The sequence below is a fragment of the Etheostoma cragini genome, chromosome 1, assembly GCF_013103735.1.
Source record: "Etheostoma cragini isolate CJK2018 chromosome 1, CSU_Ecrag_1.0, whole genome shotgun sequence".
In the NCBI taxonomy this organism is placed as follows: domain Eukaryota; kingdom Metazoa; phylum Chordata; class Actinopteri; order Perciformes; family Percidae; genus Etheostoma; species Etheostoma cragini.
In genome coordinates, this window is record NC_048407.1 from 8239945 (window position 1) to 8250275 (window position 10331).

The 10331-nt window shown below is 37.8% G+C and overlaps 1 long non-coding RNA gene across 1 annotated transcript in view; it reads right to left on the reverse strand.

The window, feature by feature from the left end:
• Positions 1–1059: 1059 nt before the first annotated feature.
• The window catches only part of LOC117946956, an 18003-nt gene continuing 8731 nt past the window's right edge, over positions 1060–10331 (reverse strand). The window contains exons 2-3 of the long non-coding RNA XR_004657124.1: positions 9711–9716; positions 1060–1071 (exon numbers count right to left, since the gene is read on the reverse strand). This is a non-coding gene — a long non-coding RNA (uncharacterized LOC117946956). The remainder of the gene's footprint in view (positions 1072–9710; positions 9717–10331) is intronic.

A 10331-nucleotide genomic window follows, 5' to 3' on the forward strand; every position in this document is an offset into this window, starting at 1 on the left:
ACACTTAAGTGTGACAAACATGCAAAGGAACAGGAAATGAGGAAGGGGGCAAACACTTTTTCACACCACTGTATTTGTGTTTGCCAACATAAGCAAAATGACAGCTAGTTTGAGGTGTTGTAATTAAACATGGAATTACCTGCAAGTGATGCATCCCGCAGTTTCTTCTTCTTTCTTTTCTCTGCTCCTGACTCCGGCTCTCTTTCCAAAGCCGTTTCAAAAAAAGTTACTGTTTCTACTGTCAAACTTTGTCGGACGCAATCCAACAGACCCCTGACATGGAGAGGGGCACCCACAGGGAGCTTGGGAAGTTGAGCGTGTATGTTTTTTTTGGGGGGGTGGGGCAACTCTTGTTCTGCCTATTTTATGATATACGTGCCTAAAAACGGCCTAATATTTCTATAATGAAATAATATCAGCATTATAATTATTTTGACTGATGATTTTTCCCTAGGCTATTTTGGTGTCCCCCTCAGCACTTGCTGCCCTAGGCACAGTGCGTGATGCGCATGGTGGGAGCTCTGGATTGTGGACATGCTGCCATTAGAGAGCGGAAGGTGGCTTGGGGGAGAGCGAGGTTTGCATGCAGAGCATTGGCAATACCATTACATACATGTTTCTTAGTGTCCCCTACATGAAATAAAACAACAGATGTCTCCCATTTACTGATGATTTTGGCAAGTGGACCTTTTCAAGCTGAGAAACAAATGTTGCCACGGTCACTGAATCATGAAGGTCATGTGATGCATCATTCATTTCCCTCCTGTCACTGCGACCCCACTGCGCTCTACTACTGACAACCATCCCAAAAACTCAAGCAGTGAAGAAGTGTTTTTTTGTCTCGTTTTTGGGGTTTTGCAGATACCAGGCTGTCACACTTTTGGCAGGATTCTACGACCCCTGTTTCTCTCCAGGGGAGTGCAGACAAAAACAAAACACAAATAAAGTGATATTGTTTTCTGTTTATTTGCTACAGTAACAGCAATATAATGCTATGCCATGCGCATGGTATAGCTTACAATGAAATTGGATGGGAATTAGGGCCTCTGGAACATTTACCCACTTGTGCTCCTTAATGCATTATGTTGCCACTTAAAAAATAAATGAAGTGTTGAACACTGAAATTACAACTGACAGCCTGTCTAACTGCAGCTGCGCACGACTTAAAATACTGACAATGACTATGGTAGAATCAATGTTATGTATATTATGTTCATTGATTGTACAAGTGCATCCGTTATCTTTGCCTCAGTTCTAATTTCAATCACACTGATTACAGCTTGCACTGGAACTGGGGTACTGGGTGTATTGACAAAAGTATCGTAGAGTACATGCTGTATTCAATTGGTTAATCAGAAAAAAGCTAAAACAAAAACCCACTTCTGTCAGATAATTTTCCTCAGAAGTTGATGGCCACTAAAAGAGAGCTAAAAGGATGCTGATTATTAACCTGCCACTAGTGTAGTGGACAGAAACACGACTCCAGATGCTTATGTCTTTGCTGTGTCCACACAGGATCCGTTCAGCGCTCAAAGCCCAACACAAAGGAACGGTATATGTGTAGTGTAGTGAATGATCCAGGATGGATCCAGGATGGATCCAGGATGGAGTGTTTAAGTCATATCAGGAGCTGTCTGATCAGGAGCTGTCTGATCAATTTCTTTTGGAAGGAATGGACTAAGGAGCAGTGTGCAAAGAGTGTTCCCATTTAATAGAAGTATGGAGGAATCTAATATGTTGCAAAACCTTTTTGATTTGCCAAGTACAATAGATAATGCTTCTACACTTTACAATAACAACTTAAATAGGGAGAGTCAAGCTGCAGAAAAATGTTATTCTAAATATATTATATATTATTATATACATCAATTATTATATTATATTATTAATTTACATGTTGTTTATGATCCAAAATGTGCATGCATGAGGTTAGCAGCAACATTAAATAATCTTATCACATGTGATTAATGACAGTGTATTAAATGGCCATTATTTTTCAATGTTATATCTTTATTCACAAAGTGTTAAATATCAAGTTTCCACTGAAACCACGCCCCTCATCAAGCTTATATAACTGCACCCTTTAGGCATGTGACACTCTTTTTCCCTCCAAACAAAGCAGGCAGAACAGTAAGAGGAATGATGTGAGTGCAATGCGTGTTTTCCATTGTGTACCACTTATATTTGGTCAAATTGAATGTTATGCCGGAAAGTTTGATGTTGATTGTTTAGTTTATTGTAGATTGCAGAGTGAAATCCTGTTTAAAGTTAAGTAAAAAACAGGTACAGATTGTGGATGCAGTGCTGATGCAAGTCAAGCTGAATCCAGCCTAATTTGTTATGATTGATTGATTGTTAAGGGCTATTTAGATCTGTGAAATGTTCTTCATGTATTTATTTGTTTAAACACAATCATCCAGTCATCCAGTGTAAACCTTTTCCCTGCACTGACAACAATAAAACCTTGGAACAGCACTGGATCTTCTGTTTAAATGTGCACACCACACCAGATGTTCAGTGAACCAAGACCATCAACACTTGAGTTTTTTCACAAAGTAAATGACTATAGCTGTCAAACAGAGTGAAAAGTAAAATATTTTCATTTAAAAAAATGTAGTGGAATGTAATGCTAAAATACTGAGTATGGAAATAGTACCTGTATTTGAGAACACTACTTGAGTATACGTACTTTGTTACTTTCTTTCAGATGCAACACAGAAAAGCAATCAAGGATCCTTGAAGGTTCTTCCAACATCGGAATAGCGGGCACATTTCCTTTCTCCCTTTTTCTGTTTTCTCTCTTCATTGCCACCAGCGCCAGTAGAGCTTCCTTTCCTCAGTACGTAAACAGTAATTGCAGAGCAGATTATTCTTGGCATTTAATTGAGGATGTCTTAAAGAAGTAGATGTCTTCTTTAGAATCCTCAATGTTTAAGGTATGGGTGAATGCACAACTCAATTTTGTTTTAAAACAGGGCACTTCTTTAAACAGAGAAACACTACTATTTTTCCCCTCTGACAAATTCTAACATGCATTACATATTTATGTCAGAATTTGATGAAGCTGGCCTTTGTGTAAGTGTATAATTGTGTAGTTGCTGAGAGATGTTGGACAGCAGATAGGTGCATTTTAAAACAGATCCTTAATACATTTCATAAGAAATCATCAACTGGTGCTGAGATCCCCAGTGAATGAGTGAATAGGCTTGAAAAATGGTGCATACCGACAGCCTCAAGCTGTTTTCTGTGTGTGTTTGTGTGTGTGTAAGTGAGAAAGAACCTCAATGTATGTTACATTCCAGTGTTCCATGTACATTTGTGTTGCTATGGTTGTGAGTACAGCCCCTGCACACACTGCCAGCGGGCATATCCCCGCACAATCCTTGCATTTCAAGGACTCAACACCTGTGTTTTTCTAACCTGTCAGAGTTGAGTCACAGCTCCACTCTAACAAGGTAACTAGGACACGGAGAGGAAAGAGGTGTATATCTGGGTACTAAATAATGTAGAGGGGAAGAGAAAGATATTGCTTTTGTTTTCTTCCAGGTCGGGACCCCTAACAAAACACTGGTGATTGACCAAGCCAAAGAAATGGGATTCCATGCTTAGCTGGCAGAATTCAGACAAAATGGCTTTAAGATGCTATAATTAATAATTTGAAATTAACATGATGACCATACTAGATCACATGAATATGTGTCTGTGAAAGGTGTCACTTGTAATAAACCCATAGAGAAATCAATTGGCTCTGCAGAGCTGGGAGGGGACAGGTTTTATTGTCTTCCAGGTAATTGTTTGCAAAGACTTTCCAGTATTGGTTTATAATCACTTTTCTCATCAGCAGCATTTTCAAATACAGCTGGCAGCGTTTTTCAGTTAAACAGCCCTAAAAAAATCACTGTACGCTACCCACACAGACCGCTGATGTCAGTGACTAGCTGGTGTACTGTACATAGTAGAGAGACAGAGCTAAAAGGAGAGGGAATGTTGGACTTTCTTTTTTTAGGTTTATACCAAAACTGCTCAAAATAAATAGTTATATTACTCCATATCTGCTGGATGAGTAAACAAGGGGTTGCTGAGACAGCTTGTTTATCGCTGATCAAAGTAATCACTGCAGGATTTACTGTAAAGGGCGTCCGAGTTAATCTGTGTCAAGTTGGAATTTCCAATTTCCCAGTCTGAAATTTCCACTACAACACAATACAGATGGATTTCCATTTCCAAAAGTTGTAAGAACCTCACCAACCCTGACATCACAATCCATGGCTGCTCCGAGCATCAACAGTACTTCTGTCTTAACCCTCATGTTGTCCTCGGGTCAAATTGGCCCGATTTCCTACATCAATGTTCTTTTTAATTATCCAAAACTTGAGGGATTCCACACAACACTCTTTGGCAAGTACCAATCTCTACTTTCATGTTATTCAATGTTATAGCATTTGGAGAAAAACTTGAAATGCTGTTGAAATAGTCCAGTCTGTGATTATCCATCAACATCCATTCCTTTCATTTTAGTCTAAATAATTCCTAATTTCTGCTTTTCTAACTCAAACATTAGGTGTAATTTCCTAAAAAAAAATGTTGTGGTTTATTGACCATCAATTCTAAAAATAACTGTAAAACTAAAGTTAATAAGTTAGTGTTACGTTATGTTAAACTTCAAAAAAGTGACAAACATTGAAAAAAACTTTGAAATAGGGACAGTAAGTTTAAAACATTGATTAAAAAGTGTCAACAAAAGTGTTGACTTTCAATATTGACAGGAATCCACACAAGGGTTATTTGTGTCTCCTTACATCAGTCGTGCCCACTGCAGTAGTGGCCATGGCAAAAACCAAGATAAGGGATTAAGCCAGGATATTCCAGTTATCCTGGATGAATTTAGCCTTGACTTGGTTGCACAAAAGCAGAGACACAAAAGCAGAGTTCCCATGGAGATTTCTGTGCAGCTAGCCTGCTCCTGACCAGCCTAACAGCCAGGATTTATTAATCCTGGGGCCTTTTCTGTTCACTCAGCAGTGCTTTTACCTTGTTGTTATCAGCCTCCATTAAAATACAATAGGTGCATATTGTTGAATACTCTTAATATTTTTACATTGTGACTAGATTTTGGAGTCCAGTTTCTTCAGTGTCTTTCTTTTCTACGTCCATTTATACGAGGGAGCAAAGCATATAATATGTAGAGAAGGAAACTCGTCCTCTGTAAAAAAATAACACGTGAAAAAAAACATGGCAGATAATAGCGAATGATATATAAAAATATACATATACACACTACTGCTCTTAACTGAAACCATTCACTGAGTCACTTGGCATAATGCACTTTGCATTAAAAGTGAGCAGTGTAAGTTTATATGATTTAGGAAATATACATTTTAGCCTATGAGACACAGAAGAAGAAACAGTAAAAAAAGCTATTTATTCATCATATTCTAGCGTTGTAAAAGATAGATCTTCATGGAAAATTTCCTGAGTAACATTATCTTCTGCTTACTTTAGGAAAAGAGTACAACCGTTAATTTGTGCAAACGATTAGTAGACCAATGCTTTTAACTCATTCAGTCGGTGTGTGATTGTCTGCCACGCTTTCTCTCGCTGTTTCTTGACAGCAGCCGGGTTTCTTTTTTACAAATAAAGTGTTTCAAGTTATCATACTTCCACAACAAGCTGCTGCTCACTCTGTATGAAGAAGGAACAATACGTCTTCTCCATTTCTGCATCAGTAAATCTGTGATTGATACTGTTGTCTGTTTAAGAAAGCCGTGAATGTGCATTTATCCTAGCCATCCACACATGGCTCGACATACAGTAGCTTCACCTTTTATCCTGGCTTGGCAAACGTCCGTTATATTCAAGCCCTTACCAAATGAGTAGCTATAAAACTAACTCCACAGAAATGTTCAGAAGAATGTGCCGTCCGGGGACTGTACCCCGCACAAAATCGAGTGAAGATAATTACCTCTTCTGACATCATGTTTTTTAACGTGGGGGGAAGGAGGGTCATGGAAGGCTTACATCATGTGGACACGCCAAGGGGGAAGATTCCAAGGTTACCTCCCAGATTCGATTCCCGATCGGCCCATCTGAGCTTTCATTTTCTCAAAGCCAGAGCAGGATATTCAGGGCTCGGTTTACACCTATCACCATTTCTATCCACTGGGGGACCATAGGCCTGCTGAGGTAACGCATATTAATGTTAAAAAGTCTCATAAAGTGACATTTTCATGCCATGGGACCTTTAAATATACAGATTTTCCGAACTAACAGTTCAACTCAGTTGTTACATGATTCCCAGTTCCGACATCTGACTTCTACAGTAAATGAAACGCAACATCAGTCCTACATTTTAGAAGTGGCAATGTTCATTACATCCTACAATATGAAAGTGTTTGGCGGACAATACAGCATTGAAGATAGATAGATAACTAGAAAGATAGATACTTGACCAATCCCCAAAGGGAAATTCAATACTGAGGATTGACAAGTAGATCATAAAATGTTAACATTTTCCTCATGGTGGTGCTATGAGAAAATCAGGGTTCATTCCCCTGGGTGTATGATCATGTTTTTAAAAACATAGAAGGCTCTCATGTGATATTCATTGTTTTCATTTTTAGCTTGAAGATGCTAAAAGAAAGGGCAGCCAAAACATGATTCAATGAATTGCACTCATTGGTTGCTGGAGCGTGGATGGAGATTGGAGAGATGGTGCTACCTTTAGTAGCTATCTAAAATCTTACTAACCGGTTTTGTCAATAATATATTGGTTAGAATGTGAATAATTCGCCAAAACTATATGCAATGTTGAAGATGAGGCTGTAGTGTAAATGATTGTCATTCAGTATACAAGCTTATACAGACATTTTCTGTTTCACTCATTGTGTAATACATTTCCTACATTGCCCAACAGTTCTCCCAGGACCATAGCGGCATTTGTTATGCAGATGTGTTATTTCCGCTCAAGCTTTAACATCATCTGCTCCCTTTTGTTAATTTAAGGTTGCACATTTTCGCTCATGGCAAATCTGCACCTACCTCACAAGGGCACCGGTTTCTTCTTGGAGAGTGCTTTTGTGGCAGATTGAAACTGGATTTGTTCCGTATCATCCCAAAATTAAGCACTGTGTCACACAGCATGCTGCTTTTGGGGGTAAGAGGGAGCTAAAAACAGGATGATGTGACAGCATCTTTATGATCATCAAAATTGGATAAGTGAAGAGTGGAAATTGCTTTACTTCATTGCAAAAAACATGAATCCATGGATCTTGTCTACCTGGTTTCAGATTGAGCTGCTGGTGGTGTAATTAGAGAAGAAGTAGCCTGAATAATCTCTTCATCAACTCACACGTCTTCAGCTACAGTACAAGTTATCTTCTCACAGCATTGGCTCATAGCTGTACCTCTGTGGCTGTTTTTTTGAGTGATAATCAAATTAGGGTATTGATGTCCCTCTACACTTAAGGGTCTTTTGGTGAATTGCAATCAAATTAGGATACTTGCTGCTCTTTATTTATTCATGAACTAGCAGAACTTGTGCATATTCCTTAAAAGCGTACAAATATGTCACTTTGACGCAGAACAACGTGGTTTCTTATTACCAGCATGGTTTCATTTTATTGTGAAAGCAAGCTTTTACTTACCATAAAATGAAATGCTGGTCATCATTTCTTTCAGCAATACAGTACAAAATACAGTTAATTGCTGACATCTAGGAACGTGCTAACATTGCAAAAATAAATCTGATGGAGCAGAAACCACGTCAGATTAGCAAAATTATTTTGGGGAGAAGACAAAGGGGAAGAGTGAAATGAATACCAATAGTGTGTTGATTACAGACTGACACAGAACAACTTCTTGGTTTACTGTAACTGTTGGTTATTTACAATCTGATTATCTACTTGACCTGTTGGGCTTTTTACTATCGATGTCTCCGTGTTCCTAGATCTCAGCAATTATTTTAGTAAATACATGGTATCATCACTGGCAGAAATAATGGCCAATCAATAATCAATAATGGAAATCCACACTTCTGACCTCAAAATCTATGGTTAAAGGCAATCGAAGACAAGTGAAGAATAAGCATCAGTACATTAGAACTGGTGTTGTCAGTTAAAGGTGTTATTTACAGCGTTAACGCAAATGCATTTTAATGGCGTCCAATTTTGTAATTAATTAATTTAAATATTGTTTTAATGCGACGTTAACGTTCTTTTTGGCCTGGCAAACTTTTGAGTTTTTTCACATGCTGTTGCAACAACTAGGCACATTAGAAAAAAGACAACACCCACCGGATCTAACTAGACGGTAAACAAACCAACAGGCACACCACACAAACGCCAGTTTGGCTTGCGAACCAAAGAGTAGTAACGTTACCTTTTTAGCGGATGGAGAGCGTGAGAAACCGAAATAGATGTCAATAAGATTCTGGATGGAAATTTTACTTTTTAAAAGTTGCCAAATGTTCCATTGACAAGACCAAAGTGATCTGTGTGTTTGGTTGTTGTGAACTGAGCAATCATCGCAGCACGTCCAGTCTGAAATACCACTTGATAACCAAGCACACACCTGAGGCCAATTCCCCCCTCCACTCATCAAAGTATATTTTTCACCCTTTTATTGATAGACAGTGTTATACTGTGTGACAGATTATTTGCTCCAAGTGAGAAGGAACTCTACAGTAGGCTATATGCCAATGTTGTTCTCAATAAAAAACACATTTGCACAAACAAAGCCGATCCTCTTTTCCATGTTGATAAGCGCATTAAAATGAGAAAAAATAATGGGACAAAAAGAAATGAAGGGAGATTTAGATTAGATAAAAATACTTAATTAATTAATTGCAAGTTAGCTATGATTTTAATGAGGTAAATTGCGGAATATTTTAATTTTTTGACAGCAGTAGTTAGAATTAAACTCAAAGTAACCAATGCCTTGATTTTGCGCTATATCTTAACTGTAACCAGTGTCACTTCAGGGAATCTAGGAAGCCATGAGAAAGATTACTTTCATCAGGTTTTAACAGAAATCTTCACCAAGGTCTTCATGTAATAACAACCGCTCTGAGCTCCTTGATTTCCCTTTAGCTTTTTAACAGACATTTCAAGTATGCTGCAGATTTCACATTAAGAACAAATTAATGAGAAGTAGTAAAAATAATAGACAGGAAAGCGTGTTTAGAGCTCTCTGGAGTATGTAAACTCAGGTTGTGGGAAGAAAACATAATACCGTTCTCTACAAAATGGTGCTATCCATCCAGAAATATTAATCTTTTACAGCCATTTCACTTGGCAGAGACCTTGGAGTTGAAAAAGATAGTAACTACTGTATAAATATCAAATGAGAGAAGTTTTCATCAACAGATTTAAGTGCAGTTAAACCAGTATAGATATTTGTAAAATACAAAAATAATAAAAATAAAATGATTTAATGTAATTATAGGGCCTTACATGTTACACTGCAGCAGTGGTGACAAATTACATAGTTCAACATGAATTGTCACAATTGCAAATGGGCCTAAAGACATTTAGGCATTTATAACTTTACCAATTATTATGGAGTGTGTACTTCCACTATGGCATTGCTGGTTGATGCAGCTTATAATGAACTAATCTGTGATGTGATAATTCGATTTTTATAACAGGTACTGCAATGTGGAGGAGCCTCAAGGCCTGAAAGGTTGCCAATATGATGAATAAAAAAACTAAAACAAAGCCCTATTTATAATGGATACTGAATGCAAATGAAACACATAGACAACACTGCCAGTTTTTTCTCCAAAACTGACTTGCCTTATTGAGTTAGAGAAACTGACATACAAGCCTGGCAAAAGATGGGATGCAAAGACAAGGCTAAAATATATTTGCAAGGCTGCACAGGTTTGCAAATAAATCCTGACGAGTGGTTACCTCAGCTAGGTTTTATGATAAATACTCTCTTTACCTTTAAGTAGATGGGAGAAAAACTACAATATCATAAAAATTAGATTAAATACAAGACCGTTCCATAACGTAACTAATGTTTTGAATGAAATAATGTTTTTTAGACCCACATCACTGCCTTCGATTACCACTCCATTACTGGACCCACAGAGCTCTGATTTACAGCCTCAATGTCCGAGAAAACAAATGTGTGCTTGGTAGTCTAGAGTTTGATCAGGATTTATGCGCTTGGTCAGACATATAAACACATACCACATCGTTGCCAAGGTTCAGCCTCTGTGATGTTGTGCTGAGAATATAAGAATTATGAGAATTACAGTTTTTTCTGATTGCTTAAGCACATTTTTTGTAACTATTGGCTATTTTTGCAAAACTCTACACACAAATAAG